The sequence below is a fragment of the Triticum aestivum genome, chromosome 4B (assembly GCF_018294505.1).
Source record: "Triticum aestivum cultivar Chinese Spring chromosome 4B, IWGSC CS RefSeq v2.1, whole genome shotgun sequence".
Taxonomy (NCBI): Eukaryota; Viridiplantae; Streptophyta; class Magnoliopsida; order Poales; family Poaceae; genus Triticum; species Triticum aestivum.
Genome location: NC_057804.1, coordinates 469,228,664 through 469,236,597, shown reverse-complemented (window position 1 = coordinate 469,236,597; position 7,934 = coordinate 469,228,664).

The window sequence follows — 7,934 nt, the reverse complement described above, 5'->3', positions numbered from 1 at the left end:
TTGGTGGATGCTCGAGGGGCCCACGAGGGTGGGGGGAGCGCCGGGCACCCTCGTGGCCGCCTCCTCTATTTCTTGACGTCCACTCCAAGTCTCCAGGTTTGCATTTGTTCCAAAAAGATCGCTCTCGAAGGTTTCATCGCATTTGGACTCCGTTTGATATTCCTTTTCTTTGAAACACTGAAATAGGCAAAATAACAACAATTCGGGCTGGGCCTCCGGTTAATAGGTTAGTCCCAAAAATGATATAAAAGTGTAAAGTAAAGCCCATAAACATCCAAAACGGGTAATATAATAGCATGGAACAATCAAAAATTATAGATACGTTGGAGACGTATCAAGGCGCTCTTTAGAGCATGCTGCCCAGGAGAAGACATCAGGCGGGAGGCGGGAGGCATTCAGGAGTTCATCAGCAAGGCAATTGAGGAGATTCAAGAGGCAAGGGTTTTGCAAGGCGATCGTCACCGCCCACGAGGCGTGGCTCACTGCCCCGGCAAGGGTAAGGAGTTCCGTGTCTGCATCAACATACCCGGGTTCAACAGGGCCGCATCTCGGCAGCTCATCTGCCCGTCTCGTGTCGGCCGATGCGAGGGTCCACCTCGCAGCTACGTCTGCATGCCCTTCGGCCTGCCGGGCACGGCTGTGGTGTTCCAGCGCTGCATGAGGGACGCCCTAGTAGCTCGCAAGACCAGGCATCAGGCAATCCTGGCAGAGATGGAGGAGAACCTTCAGGAGCCTCCCGGCCCCTCTGAGCCTCCCGAGGCTCGGCACTAGAGCGGCTCATGAGGAACGACTCCAGCAGCACGCATTTTTGGCTACATCAACACCTCTTTAGCAACGAAGCTAGGTGACATCTCTCTAGTTCGTTCAGTCTGGAGGCGCCCCTCGGGCTGCGTCATCCCCAGGCCGTGTGGGCCCGTCCTTACGGCATGTATCATTTTGCATTCACCAGGACTATCTAACCATTTTTGTGAGTTTACCTAGGATTGTCACCCTACAACCGCGAGTCTTAGCCGCCTCGCAGCCCCCCATGCGTCCGCTGAATTGCACCTCTCCCGCATCTCTGCATGACAACCCACATCGGCATGGCGCTTGTGCCCGGGTCCGCCCCTGCAACGCTGATAAACCCGAGGATCAAGCTCTGGTTCGCGGACCGCCTTACGCGCACCACCTCACCAGGTCCTCCGTGCCTCCGTCCTATGCCCGGCGCCCTGGGCTGCAGGCCCGCTCCACAGGGGTTCCCAGTCTTTCCTGTCGTCTAACCTGCAGTCCCGCTCCACAGGGGTTCCCGGTCTTTCCTGTCGTCTAACCTGCAGGTTCATATGGCGTGTGCCACGGTCCGGCTTGGGCGACTGTCGGTGTCAAAACCGGTGGATCTCGGGTAGGGGGTCCCGAACTGTGCGTCTAGGCGGATGGTAACAGGAGACAAGGGACATGATGTTTTACCCAGGTTCGGGCCCTCTTGATGGAGGTAAAACCCTACGTCCTGCTTCGTTGATATTGATGATGTGGGTATTACAAGAGTAGATCTACCACGAGATCAAGGAGGCTAAACCCTAGAAGCTAGCCTATGGTATGATTGTTGTTCGTCCTATGGACTAAAGCCATCCGGTTTATATAGACACCGGAGAGGGCTAGGGTTACACAGAGTCGGTTACAATGGTAGGAGATCTACATATCCGTATCGCCAAGCTTGCCTTCCACGCCAAGGAAAGTCCCTTCCGGACACGGGACGAAGTCTTCAATCTTGTATCTTCATAGTCTTGGAGTCCAGTCGATGATGATAGTTTGGCTATCCGGACACCCCCTAGTCCAGGACTCCCTCAGTAGCCCCTGAACCAGGCTTCAATGACGACGAATCCAGCGTGCATATTGTCTTCGGCATTGCAAGGCGAGTTCCTCCTCCGAATAATTTATAGAAGATTGTGAACACCAGGATAGTGTCCGGCTCTGCAAAATAAATTCCATATACCACCATAGAGAGAATAATATTTACACAAGTTCAATCTGCTAACGTATTTTGTGGCATGACGTCACACCACAACCAAGCCTTTACTCGAATCGTTTTTATTATACCACCTCCGCGCGTTTAGCGAAGCGGTTTCCTTGGCACGTCTTGTCGAAGCAGAGATCGTGTTCCCCTTATTCCGGGATTCTCATCAATACGGACATGGGTAACCCAACCGCGCCCGTTGCCACGCCCCCTCCATCGAAGGCGGGTTCCAAACGATCACGGGGACGGCTCTTGGTATTATCCTTCTTTATAATCAGACCAAGGCCCGTTCTTTTTCTTCAATCCTCAATCGAATCCGCCCCTCGCCCCGAGTTCCAACTCCCAAGGTTCCAGATTCGGGTACTTCCGTCCTTCGACAATGTCCGGCTCCGACCTACGAGGCCGATGGATGCCCTCCTACGTCATGGAAGAGGACGTGCTAAAGCTGAGAGACGCCAGGTACTTAACCTACGAGATTTCGCATAGGTTGCCTGCCCAAGGGCAAGTTATCCCTACTCCCGAGCCCGGCGAGAGTGTCGTGTTCGTGTCTCACCTCCGTCGGGGTTTAGGCTTCCCGATGGATCCCTTCGTGAGGGGGCTCATGTTTTACTACGGGCTGGAATTCCATGATTTGGCTCCGGACTCCGTCCTCCACATCTCATCATTCATTGTCGTCTGCGAAGCCTTCCTCCGCACTACCCCTCACTTCGGCTTGTGGCTCAAAACCTTCAACGTGGAGCCGAAGATGATTGAGGGGTGTCAGGCAGAGTGCGGCAGGGCGGTTATAAGCAAGAGGGCCGATGCTCCATGGCCCGAGGGCTCTTTTCAGGAGGAGCTCGGCTTGTGGCAATAGGAGTGGTTCTATATCACCGCTCCCAGGGGCAGCAGGCAAAGGCCGCTACCCGCCTTTCGCCTGGGCCCTCCACAATGGCTGACGTCATGGGTCAACAAATGGCTTGACTGGGGGCCGTCCAAAGACGTACCCCTGTTGCAGGGCCGAATTCGAGACCTCCAAGAAAGGGAGATCAATCTGGTCGTAGTGGCATAGGTTATGCTGATTCGGCACCTTCTGCCCTGCAAACGTCGCCCCCTCCGACTGTGGGAATTTAACCCGGAGGGACCACGAGCTCTCCAACACTTCATGGGTTTGACCCGTGGAGATGTACAAACTATTCTTCGGATCACAAGAGATGCGTCCGGACTTGACCGAGGACGCTGGCCTAAGCTGCAATCGCCTGGATACTCAAGTAAGTAGCCCTGTGTCCGGACACATTGTCCATTTATTTTTCATGGGTTTGCCTTTTAACCAGCTATCCCTTGGACAGGAGTGGATGGCGCAAGCAAAACTGATACGGTGTCCGGCCCCCCTCCCTGAGACCACGCCGGATCCCATGTTAATCAAAATGTTGGAGGTTGCACCTTCGGAGGAGGGCGAAGGGGGGCAGAGGGAAACTACCACCTCCGCCAAGGAGGCTTTCAGTAAGGGGAGAATTGAGAGTCCCTCCCTCCAGGGGGAGAAGAGGACCGCTTCCGAAGACCCGGAGGCCAAGGCCTCAAAGCGGGGAAAGAAATCTACACCGGAAGGTCCTGTGCCGGGAAGAGCCCCGGCCGCACAGTCTCCCCAAAGAAATCAGCTCTCCAGCAAGCCGTAAGTAAAAACGGGGGAGTTTTGTAATAGGGGACATCCCTATTTTATTTCTAAGGGTAACCGAAGTTTTCATCTTGTAGTTCGGATCTCAGACCTTCTCAGCAAAGCTCATCTTAGGGGGACCTTCGTCCGGAGATGATGGAGAGCGAAACGCCTCCATCTGCCGCCCCGTCGGGTGGGGCGGACGACCCTGATGTGTCGTCACGGAGGGTCTCCCCGAGTCCGGCGGGGCCGGGGAGTTCGGCACCCACTGGAGTACGGCCGGTGGAGCTGCAGGATTTGCTCGAGAGGGCGTCTATCTCAGAAGATCACCGCACATTAATGAGTATGGTGATTGAAAGGATCTCATCCGCCGAGAGCGGGTTGCATGAGCCCGTCGGAAGTTTGCTGATGGGGTTTGAGGTACGCAAAAAATGACATACCTTTTGACAGTTTTGCACATGGAGTGCGCCCTGTATAGATAGTAGCCCCTGAGACTTGGTATGCTGTCGAAAGCGACAGTGTGCCGAGGATCATAATCTCAGTTATAGAATGTCGCCTTTCCTATGCAGGTGGCGGAACGTTCAGTGGCCAGCCGGACTGATGGAGTTACCGAGCTGAAGCGGCAACTCGATGTTGCGGATGCGGACATCGCGCTGGTCAATAAACGACTTGACGAGTCACAAGGTAGGTGGTTTCTCCGCGGTCACCTAGTAAGGGAGATGATGCCCGTTCCTTACAATTTGTATGCTTGATGCAGATGGTGCCGCTACTGTGGAAGACCTTCGAGCAGAGCTTGCTCGAGCCAAGTAGCAAGCCAGGAAAAGTGATGCGGCTGCCTTGAAGGCAGCGGAAGAGCTAAAAGCCGAAAAGGCTGCTCACTACCGAAGCAGGGAGGAGATGGCCGGAATGGCCGTTAAACTAAAAGATGCTACCGACCGCTATGAGGTTCTTGAAAGAGAACGCCAAGCGGAGCAAGAGGACCTGAAGAAGGCCGCCGCCGAAGCCAAGGATGCCCGTTGTGCGATGCGGGCTATGAAGGAGGAACTACGTTAGGCCAGAGACATTGCGGCTGGAAAGCCCTTTCTGCTGCGTAGGAAGTTCACGGATCCGAAGTATGCTCAGTTGGGCCAATTGTGTGGTGCGGAGGATCCTTATCTGGATTTGGCGGAGAGTGCGGCGGACGCAGTCGTGCACTTTCGAAGCCAGAAGGATCACGTAATGGAAGAGCTTTTCTGGTCTCAATTCCATAGTCCGGAGCCTCCGCTTCCGCTGACCGATCGGTTGGTTCAGTGGGCTGAGCTGAATTGATTGTCCGGACTTGCCATGACGGATGTGGTGGCTCATCTGTGGCGAGAAAGGCCCAAGCCGGAGAGTTATTTTGGTTTGTTGCAGCAATTCCTTGGGGCGGTGCCGCATATCGAGGCGATGCAGTGGTCGGCATGCATAGAGGGTGCACGGATGGCTCTCGCCCGTGTTAAGACATACTGGGCGGAGATGGATGCCACCGATGTTGCATCCCGGGGTTCGGACAAAAGCCAATTACCCGCCGAGCACTATTTTGAGGAAGTCCTGCAGGGCGCTCGTTTAATAGAGTCGCAGTGCTCGAAAGATGTTATGTTCAAATGACATGTATGATTTGTGAGATCATGTTTATAATGTAACGGCTTTTTATACTTGTGCGTTCAAGTATTGAACTATCTCCTGTGCGGCCGTATATGTATGTACAACCTGAAAGATGGCAGTCTTTGGCTTCAGCCCCCACGCACATGGTGCGGGGGTGTTTGCAAAAAAAAGCGCTTTTTACACTTAATCCAACGTCTTGGTCCTTTGAAGGAGGTGATAGCATAGCAAACTAGGCAACCGGACTATAATGCTTTATCACTTTCACTTAGCCATAGGAGCTCGATGGTGGGGCTACTATATAGCCCCTAGAGGCACCGCGCTCTCCGAACTCAGGGCACGTATGTGCCTGACCGGGAAGCGGTCCTTCGTCAAAGCGGAGGAATTCTAAACATTCCAGTAGTCGATCGAGTGGTTGACCAGTCTCTCGCTATATCATGACAGTCAGTTTTCGGCTTTCTCTACTAAGGTGCTCGCCCGGCCGAACCGGGGCACAATCGCAGTAGTTCTCCTAGTGCCGCGTTAGCCGATGGAGCGGAATGTAAGGCAGCAAAACACAGGAGCCGGGCAAACCCAACATTTGACCAAAGACATGATTCGGAGCTGATGCATATAAGGCCTAACTCGAGACGCCGAACACTCCTTGAGGTATTCGGTCTTTATGATATCGGGCAGAACAATGCCCTAAGCCCCTAGTGTCCAGGTACGGGCGAGAACTTCTGACGCAGCCGATGCCAAAACGCCAGCCTCCTCCTCGGTTATGGTAGGAAACCGGGGGATGTGTATCAACAAGAGACAGTAAGAAAGGTTTACGCAGGGTCTTAATCTAAAAAGAATCCATGCGATGGGTCCCTGCTGCACATCTGCGCCTATGTCTCCGTTGTGCTATATCCTGGACGGGTGTAGCACGTGCTTCATCTATAAAAGAGAAGAACTTAGTTTGGAAAGAAAAAAATATCGTGCGAAAGATGTATTTAAAATAAAGTATGATTTGGAAGATGAATAAAGTTGAGATTTATTAGCTCTCATCGTTTATATGTGCAGCCCCTTGTAATGAGGTATGCGGCTGGGAAGCCCCTTGTTTATTTATGCCGGACTCGCCTAACCGTGTCCGAGGTCTGAATGACCTGTTTTTAGGGGCTTTGACCAGCAAGGTCGGATTAGTGTGTGGCTGTCAAGGAAGTCTCACGTTTTCCGTGGTCGCGGAACACTCGGAGTTACCCTTTAATGAGATTATGCCGCGTGGACCGGGCATTTTAAGCGTAAGAGACGCGTAATGCGGTATTGCGTTAAAGCGGGCGAAAGCTTCGCGTCCCAGTAGTGCTTGATGGCTACTTTTGAATGGGGCGATATGGAAAGTGAGCTTTTCGCGACGAAGGTTGTTGGATGTACCGAACACAACCTCTAGTAGTACAGAGCCTGTACAATTGGCGTAAAGGCCTGGCGTCACTCCTTTGAAGGAAGTGCTGCTACGGTGAATTTTGGTAGGGTATATCCCCATTCTGCGGATGGTGTCCTGGTATAGCAGGTTTATATCGCTGCCGCCATCCATTAGGACTTGTGTGAATTGTAGTCCATCGATTATGGGATCCAATACCAAAGCAGTCCCTCCCGCGTTTCGAACACTTCTGGAGTAATCCTGATGGTCGAAAGTAATTGGTTTAAACATCCAATTTCGGGACTCTGCTGGGGTGGACCGTGCGGCGTGTGTTTTAGCAGGTGCCGCACTATTTTTCCTTGTTATCACATGAAGTGAGTTCACTGTTTTGACTTCTAGTGGGAAAGTCTTCTGTTTTCCGGCGTGCTGCTTGTGGGGTTCGTCGTCGTCTTCGCTTGGTGTGTCGAGCCCCTTGTGTTCGGCGTTAAGTCGGCCGGACTGCTTGAAGACCCAACAATCTCTGTGGGTATGGTTTGCAGGCTTCCCGGGGGTACTATGGATTTGGCATATCCTATCCAAGATTATGTTTAGGTTGGATAGCTCCTCACTGTTGTCCTTAAGAGGCAGTGTTTTATTATTCGGCCGAGAGCTTTTGAATCCGGCGTTGACCGCCGTGCTATTTGGGCCATTTTCCTTATTCCGGCGCTGATCTTTTCTGCGTCATGATTTCCCATTTCCATCCCTAACCTCGGATGTACTCGGGTCGCTGGTACTGCATCTTGCCAGCCAGCTATCTTCCCCCGTGCAAAAGCGGGTCATGAGGCTTGTTAGCACGGCCATTGTTCTTGGTTTTTCCTGGCCGAGGTGTCTGGCGAGCCATTCGTCTCGGACGTTATGTTTAAAGGCTGCTAAGACTTCGGCGTCCGGACAGTCGACTATTTGGTTCTTTTTGGTGCGGAACATGTTCCAGAATTTGCGTGCTGACTCTCCGGGCTGTTGAGTTATGTGACTTAAATCGTCTGCATCCGGAGGGCGGACATAAGTTCCCTGAAAATTTGCTCGAAATGCATCCTCGAGCTCTTCCCAACTACCAATGGTATTTTCTGGGAGGCGTTTGAGCCAATGCCGAGCTAGCCCTTTGAGCTTGAGGGGTAGGTATTTTATGGCATGGAGATCATCTCCTCTGGCCATATGTATGTGTAGGATATAATCCTCAATCCAGACTCCCGGGTCTGTTGTTCCGTCATATGCCTCTATGTTTACGGGTTTGAATCCCGCTGGAAATTCATGATCCAATACCTCATTGGTGAAACATA